This window comes from Callithrix jacchus, chromosome 6 (genome assembly GCF_049354715.1).
Source record: "Callithrix jacchus isolate 240 chromosome 6, calJac240_pri, whole genome shotgun sequence".
Taxonomy (NCBI): Eukaryota; Metazoa; Chordata; class Mammalia; order Primates; family Cebidae; genus Callithrix; species Callithrix jacchus.
In genome coordinates, this window is record NC_133507.1 from 57,748,029 (window position 1) to 57,762,913 (window position 14,885).

At 37.1% G+C, this 14,885-nt stretch overlaps 1 long non-coding RNA gene across 1 annotated transcript; it reads left to right on the top strand.

The window, feature by feature from the left end:
• Positions 1-1,839: 1,839 nt before the first annotated feature.
• LOC144576638 (uncharacterized) lies at positions 1,840-13,174 on the top strand. The gene is made up of 3 exons (XR_013518877.1): positions 1,840-1,976; positions 3,784-3,874; positions 13,059-13,174. It is a non-coding gene; the product is annotated as an uncharacterized LOC144576638 (long non-coding RNA).
• Positions 13,175-14,885: the final 1,711 nt, after the last annotated feature.

The window sequence follows — 14,885 nt, forward strand, 5'->3', positions numbered from 1 at the left end:
TAATTTGCAGGTGGTTCTTTATATATTCAGGGTACTACTCCTTTATGAGTTGTGTTGCAGAATCTTTTCCTACTTTGTGGCTTGTCTTTTCACAATGTTTTAAAATATATTAACATTTTAATTTTAATATCTTCAAATACATCAATAGTTTTCTTTTATGGTTAGCTCATCCTTTTTTTTTTTTTTTAAGAAAGGTGATTTTATTTAGATGGAAAAAGAGAAGACAGGAGAAGAGAGAAAGATTTCCACATATGAGAGAGAAAGAGAGAGAGTGTGGAAGGGCCTCCAAACATGGAGTCCCAGCTCATTCTGTTTTTTAATCATTCTCTAGGTTAAAAATATAGTTAATATTTTCTTGTTACATGCTTTGTAGTTTTGCCTCTCACATTTTGGTTTCATCCCACTTGGAACTATCTTCAATATATAGTATGAGGTAATTTTTTTGCTGCTTTAAGGCTAGTCTTTTGGGCCAGCACTGTTTGGTTGCAAAAAAAATTTTTTTCCTTTTCCTGTTGCTTTGAAGTGCCTTTTTTGCTGTATATTAAGTGTCAATATATGCAAAGATCTTTTCTGGGCTCTTTATTTCTTACAATGGTTTTTTCCTGTACTAATGTCCACTCTCTTTATTACTCCATGTTCAAAGTTCTTTCACATCCTTGTTGTTCATCAACAGCTGTGGCTCTTCTTGGTTCTCTGCTCTTCTTTATACATGTTAGAAACAGCTTATCATGTCTCACTAAGAAAATAAGCCAAACACATTGAAAATTTTATTGGAGTTGCAATGAATCTATAAGCTATTTTGGGAGAATTTATATCTCAGTGGGCCGTTCAATCCATAAACATGATATATTGCTAAGTCTTTTTAAAGTCTTAATAAAATTTTATAATCACCAAGAAGGTCTTGTAAATCTTTTGTTACATATATTTCTAGGTACATCGTATATTTGGATGGCATTATAAGTATCTTTTTTGGAAATGTCATTTCTGGTATGCAGGAATATAGTTCAGTGTTTTCGTAACATTGGAAGCCCGTTGCCTTACAGAATGTCTCATGTTGTTTATCTGATTGCTTCCTTCTGGTATCATCTGACTTGTTCCAGCACTATAATCTGGAGCTTTCTTGAAGTATTTACAGAGCTACATAACCATCACCACCATAAAATTTTAGTGCATTTATATCACTCTCCAAAATGTAAAATGTATCACATTCCCACCAGTAGTGTTACCTTCTCCACATCCTTACCAATACTTAATTATTGACTATCTTTTACTATAGCTAGTCAGCGGGTATGAAGTGATACCACATTGTGGTTTTAATTGCATTTTCCTAATAACTAATGATGTGCGTTTTTTTATGTGCTTATAGACATCTGTTTCTTCAAATCTTTTATCTACTTTTTAATGAGTTTGTCTTTTTGTTATTGAGTTGTAATAGTTCCTTATAAGTTCTGAATGTAAGTCCTATATCAAATTTACATATATTTTCTCCCAATCTGTTTTCTTATTGGTGTCTTTTGAAACACAAAAGCTTTACATTTTTATTAAGTTCAATTTCATGCTTTTGATGTTATCTGAAAACTGGTTAAACCAAGGTCATGAAGATTTTCTGTTTTCCTTGAAAAGTTTAGTATTTTAGTCCTTACATTTAGGTCTATCACCTATTTTTAGTTAATTTTTGTATATGGTATGAAGGATTTAAAGGATTTAAATTCATATTCCATATGTGAATATCTGATTGTCTGATTACAATTCTTTTTCCTTAATTTTTACTTTTTGTGGAGATGAGGGCTCACTATGTTGCCCAAGCTGGTCTTGAATTCCTGCCCTGAAGCAATCCTCCTGCCTTGGCCTTCCAAAGTGCTGGGATTACAGGAGTGAACCACCATGTCCAGCCTCAGTACCATTCTTGAAAAGACTGTCCTTTCCTCAATGAATTGCCTTGGTATTCTTTAATCAAAAAGAAATTGACAAGACCGGTAAGAGTTTATTTCTAGACCCTCATTTCTGTTCCATTATCTATATCACTATTCTTATGCTAGTACCATAATCTTGATTATTGTAGCTTCATATTCAGTTTTGAAATAGGTTAGTAAATCCTCTCACTTTGTTCTTTTTCAAAATTGTTTTGATTATGTTGGATTTTTTTGTATTTCCATATTCATTTTAGGATTAGCTTGTCAATTTCTTAAAAAAATCCAGCTGTTTTTTTCCCTTTGGTAGGGATTTTGCTGAATTTATAGATCAATTTGGGAAGAACTGCCATCTTAACAATCTTGAGTTTTCTAATCCACACACTTGGGATCTCTACTTAGAGCTTTAAAATGTCAGCCACGTTTATAGTTTTCAGTGTACAGGTCTAATACCTCTTGGTTAAATTTATTCCTAAATATTTAATTTATTTTGAGATGGAGTCTTGCTCTGATGCCCAGGCTGGAGTGCAGTGGTGCAATCTTGGCTCACTGTAACCTCCACCTCCTGGGTTCAAGTGATTTTCCTGCCTCAGCCTCCTGAGTAGCTGGGATTACAAGCATGTCCCATCATGCCCAGCTAATTTTTGTACTTTTGCTAGAGACAGGGTTTCATCATGTTGGTCAAGCTGGTCTCAAACTCCTGACCTCAGGTGATCCACCCACCTTGGCTTCTCAAAATGCTGGGATTACAGGTATGAGCTACTGCACCTGGCCCTTAAATATTTTATTTATGAAATTTTTATTGACAGAATTTTCTTCATTTTCAGAATGTTCATTGTTAGTATACAGAGAAACAGCTGATTTTCTATATTGATCTTGTATCTTACAACCTTGCTGAACTCACTGGTTTTGATAATTGGGTTTTCTTTTCTATGTCTCTTCTTTTTTTCTTGTTCCTTTCTCATCTACTGCTTTCTTTTGTGTTAAAAATATATATTTTGTAGTGTTCCATTGTAAGTCTTTCGTTTTAACTATTTTTTGGAGTTATTTTCTTAGTGCTATATCTAGGGGTAAAATACATATCTTATTACAATCTACTGATCAATATTCCACTAAGTTCCAGTAAAATATAAAAACAGCTCTAATATAGCTCCATTTCTTTCCCTCCTTTTGCTATTGTCACATGTTACATTTGTATATATTATAACCACACACTAAATTACAGTTCCTCACAGTTGTATTTTAAATCAATTAATATAAAAACTATATAGTCTTTCATATTTACCTGTGTATTGCTTTTATAGGTGTTTTTTATTCATGTGAATTCGAGTTACCATCTGCTATGGTTTGAATGTACCCACCAAAGTTCATGTGTTGAAAATTTAATCCCCAATGCAATAATGTTGAAAGGTAGGACCTTTAAGAGATGATTAGGTCATGAGGGCTCTGGCCTCACGAATGGATTAACATACTTATCTCAGTAGTCAGTTGGGTGACTCACTCAGAAGAGTGAGTTTGGCCCGTTTTGCTCTCACCTTGTCTTGCCCTTCACCAAGGGATGATGCAGCATGAAGGTCCTTGCCAGATGCCAGCACCATGCTTTTGGACTTCCCTGCCCCCAGGACTGTGAGCTAAATATCTGTTCATTATAAATTACCCAATCTGTGGTATTCTGTTGTGGCAGCATAAAATGCTCTAAGACACTACTGCTATTTCTTTTCAGATAATAGAACTTCCTTTAATAGTTCCTTGGAAGATAGGGGTCAGTCATTATTTGTTTAATGTAATTATTTTACCTTCATTTTTGAAGAATAATTTTTCGGACATAGAATTCTTGACTGAGTTTTTTTGTTTTTTTTTTTTTCCTTTTCAGCACTTTGAATATGTCATCTTCCTGTCTTATGGAATCCATGGTTTCTGATGAGAAATCAACTGCTGATCATATTGTGGTTCCTTTATATATAGTAAGTCATCTTTCTTTTGCTGCTTTCTAAAATTCCTGTTTTGCCTAAATGTTGATCTCTTTTTATTCTGTTTGCTCCCTGTCTTGTTTTTGTTGTTGTTATTGTTGTTTTGTTGTTGTTTATTGAGATGGAGTCTTGCTCTGTTACCCAGGCTGGAGTGCAGTGGCATGATCTCAGCTCAATGCAACCTCTGCCTCCTGGATTCAAGTGATCCTCCCGCCTCAACCTTCCAAGTAGCTGGGACTACAGGTGTGCACCACCATGCCTGGCTCATTTTTGTATTTTTAGTAGAGACAGGGTTTTGCCATGTTGGCCAAGCTGGTCTCGAACTCCTGTCCTCAGGTGATCTGCCCACCTTGGCCTTCCAAAGTGCTGAGATTACAGGAGTGAGCCACTGTGCTTGGCTGCTCCCTGTCCTCTTCTGAAGTATAGAGTTCTAAAATTCCAATTATGCATATGTTGGTATGCTTGATGGTGCTACACGGGTCTCTGAGGCTTTGTTCATTTTGCTTCATTTTTTTCTTTTAGTTCTTCAGATTTTTAGGTTTTGAAAATTCCTTTTTGGGTCAGTTTTGTTAAATTTTAAGTTTTCTAGGAATTTGTAAATTTTATTTAAATTTTAAAAGATTTTTAATGTCTAGTTTTTAAAAATTATATATAGTGAAATAAATGAAATCAATTTCATTAAAGAATAAATACATAAATAGAGACAAAGAGACAGGGTCACTGTGCCAACCATGCTGAAGTGCAGAGGCACCATCACAGCTCACTGCAGCCTTGACCACCTGGGCTCCAGTGATCTTCCCACCTCAGGCTCCCAAGTGTCTGGGGCTACAGGTGTGTGCCACCAAGCCTGGCTAATCTTTTTACTTTTTGTAGAGACAGGGCCTTATTATGTTGCCCAAGTTGGTCTTGAACTCAGTCTCAAGTGATCCTTGCCCCTCAGCTTCCTAGTGTTCTAGGTTTACAGGCATGAGCCACCACACCTGGCCCTATAGCATTTTATATTATTTTTCATTTCTGATATTGTTTGTGAATTCTTTCTGTATTTTAATGATGCATTCCAGAGATTGGTCAATTTTATTAGTTTTTACAGATAACTGACTTCTGGTTTTGATTCTTTTGATTTTTTATTTTATTTGCTTTTGTTTTGTTTTGTTTGTTTGAAACAGTGTCTCACTCTGTTGCCCAGGTTAGAGTACAGTGGCATGACCTTGGCTCACTGCAACCTCTACCTCTCAGGTTCAACTGATTCTCTTGCTTCAGCCTCCAAATGGCTGGGATTACAGGCGTGCACCACCATACATAGCTAATTTTTGTATTTTTAATAGAGACAGGGTTTTACCATGTTGGCCAGGCTGGCCTTGAACTCCTGGCCTCAAGTGATCTGCCTGCCTTGGTCTCCCAAATTGCTGGGGTTACAGGTGTGAGCCATCACACCCAATTGTTTTGTTAATTTTTGCTCTAATCTGTTTTTCTTCTATTTTCTTGGGCTTATTTTGCCATTTTTTCTTTTTTTTGAGAGAGAGTCTCGCTCTGTCGCTCAGGCTGGAGTGCAGTCCCGTAGTCTTGGCTCACTGCAGCCTCCGCTTCCTGGGCTCAACTGATTCTCCTGTCTCAGCCTCCCTAGTAGCTGGTATTACAGGCACTCACCATCATGCCTTGCTAATTTTTGTTTTTTGGTAGAGACTAAGTTTCACCATGTTGGCCAGGCTGGCCTCGAACTCCTGACCTCAAGTGATCTGCCAATCTTGGCCTTCCAAAGTGCTGGAATTACAGGTGTGAGCCACTGCACCCTGCCTGCCATTCATCTATCTACCTACCTACCTACCTACCTACCTACCTACCTACCTACTTATTTCAGAGATAGCGTTTTCACTGTGTCACCCAGGCTGATTATGCCACCCAGTGGCATAATCACAGCTCACTGCAGCCTTGACTTCCCAGGCTTAAGTAATCCACCTCAGCCTCCCAAGTATCTGGGACCACAGGTGTATAATACCACACCCAGCTAATTTTTAAAATTTTTTGCAGAGATAGGATTTCCCTGTGTAACCCAGGCTGGTTTCAAAGTCCTGGGCTCAAGGAATCCTCCCATCTCAGCCTCTTAAAGTTCTGGGGTTACAAGGCATGAGCCACCAAGACCAGCCCCTCATTATTATTATTATTTTTTTAAAGAAAGCTAGGAAATTTTTACTTAAAAAAAAAAAACCTCTTTTCTAATCACCATATGCTAGAAACTGAGAAGGAACTCTTAGTTGATTATTATTTCTTCTCGGACTCACGAGTTATTTAGAAGAGTTATTTTGAAATTTCTTAATTTCAAAATTTGGGAAAATTCATTAGTTTTTGTTATTGATTCCTAATATAATTGCATTGTGGTCTAAGGACACACTATCTTCGATTACAATCCTTTTGAAATCCTCTTGACTCCATAGATGATCATTTAAAAATAGTCATTGCATGAACACTTTTAAGAATATGTATTCTTCTATTGATAGGTGCTCTTTGTGTGAATGTATGTGTGTACTCACTACTTTCATATATGGCATTATTGGTCAAGTACAGTAATTTACATAAATGTCTATATCCTCCTGATTTGTTCTGTCAATTGGTTAAAAAAAAAAGCACGTGTTAAAATTTCCTATTATAATTTTGTATTTTCTATTTCTCCTTGTAGTTCCGTCAATGTTTGCTTTTTACATTTTGAGGTTATGTCATTAGGCACATCAAGACAAAATTACTAAGACCTTCCGGGTGAACTGATTCTTTTATTATTGTCTCTTTTTTTAAATCTCTAGTAATGTTTTTTGTCTGAAAATTTATTATTTTTGATATTACTATACTATTTTTCTTTTTTAATGTTGAAAAGGAAAATTTTCTGTCCTTTTATTTTCACATTTTCTCTAATTTTAGGTATGTCACTTCTAAGTAGCATATATTTGGATTTTTTAAAAAGTATAGTCTGACCAGTCTTCCAGTGGAAGCATTTACACTTAATTGTAAATTACACTTAATGTAATTACAGCTATACATTATTTGCATTGAAGTCTAACACTTCATTTTGAGATTCCTTTGACCCATCTCTACTTATTTTTAATATTTTCTTGGGTGTTTTAGAGCAATTATTTTTATTTTTCTATTATTTTCTCACTTTCTATTCTTTTACAGTTTATGTACTTTGTTTATTGTTTTAGTAAATTTATAATATGCATACTTAATTTTCTAAAATTGAAGTTGAATTGATTCACTCTGCTCTTGTTTATACAAGGATCTTAATACACTTGAAGACTTGGTATTATCCTACAGTGCAAAGCTGCTTAAATGCTCACCTTACTTCTCTGGGTTCTGGCTTTTCCTTAGATTGCTGACTTATATTCTCAGTTCTTAGGTGCCTTGAAGATTTAAAAAAATGTAGCATTTTTAGTTTTTTGTGCTGATACAAATAACATAGCCTGTCATCTTCCAAGGAATGACGTTCCTTATTTGTGTGCTTTCTGTGAACTGCCTACTTTTAAATTTTAAATAGAGTTTACAGGTTTTTTTTCCTTTATTTACTTATAGACACTCTTTATGTGATCTTATATCAACTCTTTGCAACATTTCTCCCAATCCTTTTATGTGCATGATTTTTAAAAGAAAATTTGATTGAACACAGGATGAGGAAGCAAATCTTTTTCTATAAAATTAACAAAACTTTATCTTTTAGAGCAGTTTTAGGTTTATAGCAAAATTGAGTGGGAAACAGAGTTCTTATATGCCCCTTTCCTTTCCCCACACTTGGACACCCTTCCCAGAATCAACATTCCACACCAATGTGGTGTATATTTGATGAACCTACGTTGACTCATTATTATCACACAAAGTCCATGGTTTACATTCGTGTTCACTTTTGGTGGTATACATTCTGTAGTTGTTGTTTTTTTTCCCTGATGTTATCACTTGGTTCTAATTGATAGGTTTTGACAAAGGTATAAAGACATATGTTTACCGTTGTAAAAAATAGTTTCATTGCCCTAAAAATACTCACTCTTGCCTATTCATCCTTCCCTTCCCCCAACTCCTGACAACCACTAATCATTTTACTATACCCATAGTTTTGCCTTTTCCAGAGTATCATATACTTTTGAGTTATGCAATATGTAGCCTTTCCAGATTGGCTTCTTTCACTTAGGGGTGTGTGTGTATGTGTGTGTGTGTGTGTTTTGATAGAAATGAGATCTCACTATATTGCCCAGGCTGATCTTGAACTCCTACGCTGAAGTGATCCTTCTGCCTCAGGAGGAATATTCATTTAATTTTTTTGTATGCCTTTTTATGGCTTCATAGCTCATTTCTTTTTCATGCTAATATTCCAAACCCTGGATGTACCACAATTTATTTAGACACTCATCTACTAAAGGACATCTTGGTTGCTTCCAAGTTTTGACAATTATAAAGGTGCTATGGACATCTTAATGCAGGTTTTTTTGTGAGCATATTTTCAACTCATTTGGGTAAATACCAAGAAGTGCAATTGCTGGACTGTATGAATAGAGTATGTTTAGTTTTGTAAGAAACTGCCAAACTGTTGGCAGCCACAAAGTGGCTGTACCATTTTGCATTTCCATCAGCAATGAATTAGAGTTCCTGTTGCTCCATATCCTTGTCAGCATTTGGTGTTGTCAGTATTTTGGATTTTGGCCATTCTAATAGGTGTGTAGTGGTATCTCATTGTTGTTCTAATCTGCAACTTCCTAATGACATATGATGTGGATTATCTTTTCATATGCTTACTTGCCATCTGTATGTGTTCTCTGGTGAAGTGTCTTATTTAGGTCTTTTGCTCATTTTTAAATTAGGTTGTCTGGTTTTTTTATTGTTGAGTTTTTAAAGTTCCTTGTATTTTTTGGATAACAACCTTTTATCAGATGTCTTTTGCAAATACTTTCTCCCAGTCTATGGCTTATCTTTTCATTCTCTTCACATTGTTTTCCCTGAGGCAGAAGTTTTTAATTTTAATGAAATTGGCTTATCAATTATGTCTTACATGGATCATATAGTGTTGTATCTGAAAAATTATTGTCATACTCCTGATTATCTTCTTATCAAAGGTTTTTCTCCTTTGTTTTCTTCTAGTTTTATGTTTTACATTTTGTGGGCATAAAGCTGATGATTCTCTTTGTTATCATTTTCATGTCCATGGGATCTATAATGATGGCCCTTTTTTCATTTCTGATATCGGCAATTTAAATCTTTTTTTCTTAGCCTGGCTAGAGGCTTATCAATTTTATTGATCTTTTCAAATAACTAACTTTTGGCTTTCTTGGTTTTCTCTATCGATATTCTGTTTTCAATATCAGTGATTTCTGTTCTATTTCTTTTTGCTGCTTTTGTTGGATTTATAAGGTGAGAGCTTATATTACTGATTTGATTTTTCTTTCTTATATATTCATTCAGTGTAATAAATTTCTCTGCAAGCAGTTTCACTGCATCCCATAAATTTTGATGTCATATTTTCATTTTCTCATATATATACGTACGTATACACATACTATATATACACACATATGTACACATATACAGACACATATCATATATGTGTGTGTGTGTAATATATATTTTGTTTTGTTTTTGAGACAGAGTGTCTCTCTGTCACCCAGGCTGAAGTGCAGTGATGCAATCTCAGCTCACTGCAACCTCTACTCCCTGGGCTCAAGCAATTCTCTTGCCTCAGTTCCCCCCCACACCCCCGAGTAGCTGGGATTATAGGCCTGAGCTACCATGCCTAGCTTATTTTTGTATTTTTAGTAGAGATGGAGTTTCACCATGTTGGCCAGGCTACTCTCAAACTCCTGACCTCAAGTGATCCGCCCACCTCAGCCTCCCAAAGTGCTGGGATTACAGGCATGAGCCACCATGCCTGCCCTCATTTTCATGTTTCAAAATATTTTAACTTTTCTCTTGAGATTTCTTCTTTGAACTATGTGTTATTTAGAAGTTTGTTGTTTAATCTCCAAGTATTTTAAGGTTTCCAGCTATCTTTGTTATTGATTTCTAGTTTAATTCCATTGAGGCCTGAGAATAGACATTATATGTTCTTTTAAATGTTAAAAAATATTTTTTACGGCCCTGAATGTGGTCTTTATGAATGTTACATGTGAGCTTGGTAAGAATGTGTATTCTGCTGTTAACTAGTACTCAATAGATATCCATCACATCCAGTCGACTGATGGTGCTGAGTTCAACTATGTTCTTACTGATTGATCTTCTGCCTGTTGGATCTGTCCATTTCTGATAAAGGAGTGTTGAAGCCTCTTACCATAATAGTGAAGCCATCTATTTCCCCTTGCAGTTCAGTTTTTGCCTCACATTTTGATGCTGTCTTGCTGGGAGCATACATAAGAATTGTCTTCCTGGAGTACTGACCTCTTTATTATTATATAATGCCCCTCTTTATCCCTGATAACTGTTCTTGCTCTGCAGTATTGTTTGAAATTAGTATATCTACTCCTGATTTCCAGGATCCCTCACAGATATCAAAATTCAAGGATGCTCAATTCCCCAAATAAAATGGTGTAGTACTTCCATATAACCTACACTTATGACATACTCCCATGTAAATAATCCCTAGATTACTTGTACCTAATACAATACAAATGCTATGTAAATAGTTGCACTGGGTTTTTATTCACATATTTTCGTTGTGTATTGTTGAAGTTTTTTCCCCAATATTTTCAAGTTGGTTAGTTGAATCCATGGATGTAGAGCCTGCAAATAAGGAGGGAAAGACAATTGCAATATGAAGTAGCATTTGGGGCAACAAGTTTACTCACCTTCAGTGTTCTTCATTTTTCATGTTGCTTATTTTTCTATCATTTCTCTTCCATGAGCTATACAATCAACATTTTTCAAGTTCTGGTTAAAAAATTGTTGGAATTTTCATTGGAAATTTATTAAATTTTTTGAAAATTTACCTATTTATTTTTAGACAGTCTCACTCTGTTGCCCAGGCTGGAGTGCAACAGCATGATCTTGGCTCACTGCAGCCTCTGCCTCCTGGGTTCAAGTGATTCTTGTGCCTCAGCCTTCTGAGTAGCAGGGACTACAGGTGTGGGCCACCATGCCTGGCTAATTTTTGTATTTTTAGTATTGATGGGGTTCCACCATGCTGGCCAGATGTTCTTGATCTCCTGACCTTTTGATCTGCCTGCCTTGGCCTTCCAAAGTGCTGGGATTATAGGCATGGCCACTGCACCTGGCTGGAAATTTATTGAATTTATAGTTCGCTTTAGGAGGTATTCTGATATTTTATAACATGGGATCTTTCCATCTCACGTTTGTCCATTTTTCAGCTATTTTTAATATCAGTAAAATTTTATACTCAAGTATTAAGTAGGTTTTACAAACTCCTTTTATTAGTAGCATGCTTAGGTTAAACACTTTCATTCCTATCATGAACAAAGTTATTGCCCATTACATTTCTAACTAAGTGATTTTCCTACCTCAGCCTCCTGAGTAGCTGGGATTACAGGTGCCCAAAACCACACCCAGCTAATTTTTGTATTTTTAGTAGACAGGGTTTCAACATGTTGGCCAGGCTGGTCTCCAACTCCTGACCTCAGTTGATCTGCCTCACTCAGCTTCCCAAAGTGCTTGGATTCCAGGTGTGAGACACCACAGCCCCATGGCCTGCTTTAAAAAAAAAAAAAAAAATTACTCAAAGTTGTCTCATCTTTGGCTAATGGGAGCCTCTTGCAATTAACTTCTGAGTCCTATTGATACTGCCTCAGGATTTTTTTTAAGAGATGGGGTCTTGCTATGTTGCTTAAGCTGGTTTCAAACTCGTTGGCTCAAGCAATCCTCCTACCTTGGCCTCTTGAGTAGCTAGGACTATGGATGTATGCTACTGCACCTGCTGGTTGTTTTTTCAGTTTTTTTTGTACAGACAGGAATCTTGCTGTTAGGTTGTAGTTTCCACAATTATTTTGCACCAACCTAATATATTGCTCAGGTTGGTTTCAAACTCCTGACCTCAAGCAGTCCTCCTGCCTTGGCCTCCCAAAGCACTGGAATTACAGGCACAAGTCATTGTGTGTGGCCCTCAGGTATCTGATAGCTTCCTAGCTTTCAAATTTAGACAAGATGCTCCAAATTCTTGCTTATATTTCTTGCCAAAACCAGACATTAGTCTTTTCTCCACAGAGCCCTAATTCTGTATTAATTACTAAATTATTTTTTATTTCCTTTTGCCCTTAGAGGGGATTTGAAAATTTTTTTGCCAAGCCTTGCATTTAAAAATGTACATTTTAGTACGTGGTGGTAAAAATACACCTACTAAAATGTACTCTGTCTCAAAAAAACCCAAAAAACAAAACAAAAGACCACAAAACTTTAACAACCATAATTGTAATATCTAAGATTGGATTGGTTCTTTTATAATCTGTATATATTTTATGGCTATGATATCCTCTATGCTCTTGGAATGTTAAATACACTTACTTGTTTTCTTTATGCTGTTTTTTGGTCTTTTTTTTTTTTTTTTTCAAAAAGTTTGTTCAGGGCCTTTCACATTACTGGCTTTCTTCAAATATTTTGGTGATTCATAGTTGTAATTTTAGTTGCTCATTTTTGTATTTGAGAGTCTCTTATACGCCGTATCTGTTTAGCATAGCCTGTGATGAGTGGTCAGATGTTTTGTGTTGAGGACATGCCAATATTTTGGTTCTGGGTACAGCAGTCCCCCTTATCTGCAGGGAGTACATTCCAAGACCCCTAGTGGATACCTGAAACCATGAATAGCACCCAACCTAGTGGCTGTCAGTTGGAACGTTTCCATTCACATCTTCTGCCCACAGGTTTAATGCTTTTTGCACCTTAACTAAGTGCTTACCTGCATTGTGGGGTAACTTCCAGAGTTTAAGATATGCAGGAAAACCAGCAACTTAAAACTCATGAATTACTTCTGGAACTTTCCGTGTAATATGTTTGGACTGTGTTGACCATGGGTAACAAACTGTGGAAAGCAAAACTATGGATAAGGGGGAACTGGTGTGTAGGCTTCCGTTCTCCTCTTGAGGGCCAGCAAGTGTCTGGGGACACTGCCCAGCTTTCCCAGCTCCAGTGGCATCACTCAGTTATGTTACAGTCTGGGTAGAGAGACTTCTTTTTATTTTTCTGAGACGGAGTTTCACTCGTTACCCAGGTTGGAGTACAATGGCGCGATCTCAGCTCACTGCAACCTCTGCCTCCTGCGTTCAGGCAATTCTCCTGCCTCAGCCTCCTGAGTAGCTGGGATTACAGGTACGCACCACCATGCCCAGCTAATTTTTTATATTTTTAGTAGAGACGGGGTTTCACCGTGTTGACCAGGATGGTCAGAGAGACTTCTTTTACCCACCACTTGGCCTCTGGTTGGGAAAGGGGACTTGTGCAGTTACTCTGAATCAGCTCCCTAATGAATCATCCTGTCCTGTACCCCAGGGTATCCTGTTCTTTGCATCGGTTGACTCTGGGTTCTAACCCACCCTTGTCTATTTTGAATTATGATTTTGTATCATTTTACTTGTCTATAGCTCTGATCCTACCTGCTTTTGATCTTTCTGGCATTCTTCCAAATTTCTATTCCATTGCTAGCCCTCTCATCTTTCATTGCTTAGCAGATTTCTTATTTTTCTTATTTTTTTTTTAATAGCACTTTATGGAATTTAGAGATGAGAGGGAGAGCAGATACCTTCTGTTTGCCTCAATCTTGACTCAACCTCACTAATAGCACTTAAAGCAAACAGAACAAAAACTTTTGTTTCTCTTGTTGAAGTGACTCCTAAGATGATCCTACAGTTACAGAATGTGCTGTGCAACTAATGTGCAGAACACATTGACAAGGGTTTATTACACTATCAGCTCTTTTCCCTGCTTCCTAACACACAAAATTTTGTGATGAACCTGTTAATACTAAACATCAATTTCTAACAGTGAATACTCTTAGGAGTCACAAAATAGTATTCAGTGATAAACAGTGTCATTTTGTATTGGAAAAAAAGATTAGGGACAACAAAACTTTTTTTTTTTTTTTTGAGATGGAGTCTTGCTCTGTTGCCAGGCTGGAGTGCAATGGCACAATCTCAGCTCACTGCAACCTCTGCCTCCTAGGTTCAAGCGATTATTCTACCTCAGCCTCCCAAGTAGCTGAGACTACAGGCATGTGCCACCACACCCAGCTAATTTTTGTACTTTTAGTATAGAGAGGGTTTCACCATGTTGGCCAGGATAGTCTCAATCCCCTGACCTCGTGATCCTCCTGCCTTGGCTTCTCAAGGTGCTGGGATTACAGGTTTCAGCCACCATGCCTGGCCCAGAACTATCTTTTAAAGTGTCTCGGTTGACTTTAGGAGAAAAGGCAGGCCCAGCACTGCACTCAGCTGCCTGATTTTAGAGGTCCTCCTGTAGTTGTGCGCTTTCTTGGGGGTGGGGATCAGGGTGGGGGGAGGCCAAAAAGTCTGCAGGCCAATGGGTTATGCCTACCTGGGCCTCACTCCATTCTCCTTTAGCCTACGTTCAAGGTACCTGAGAATCCTAATTTTCTTGCCTAAACTTCTCAGCTTCTAGGACTTTCACAAGACCTATCTTTCCCCAAACTTATCCTGGTCAAAAAGGTGGCCAAGAGGCAGCTTTTTGCAGGGCTGTGGAAAAACTTAGGCATGTAGGCTGAAGAATACACAAGTGTTCCTGTGAAGCCCATCAGAATACTGAAGGAGTGGGTGGAAGAGAAACGGGGAATGTGCCTCAGGCTGGTTCTCCCCTGGCAGCCATCTTTGGGCATGGAATTACAAGAAGTGTGAAAATTCAAGGTGGACTTGCATGTTGTGCATAAAATTTAGTAGCTTTTTAGCTTGATTTATAACATTGAAATATCCTGGCTTGTTGCTTCAGGGCCTGCAAATTTTAGGAGAGGGCCTAGGATAAGAAATACATTGACTCCTAAGTGGGTCCAGGCAACATATGTGAAAATGGTGATGTCATAAAGTAGTCT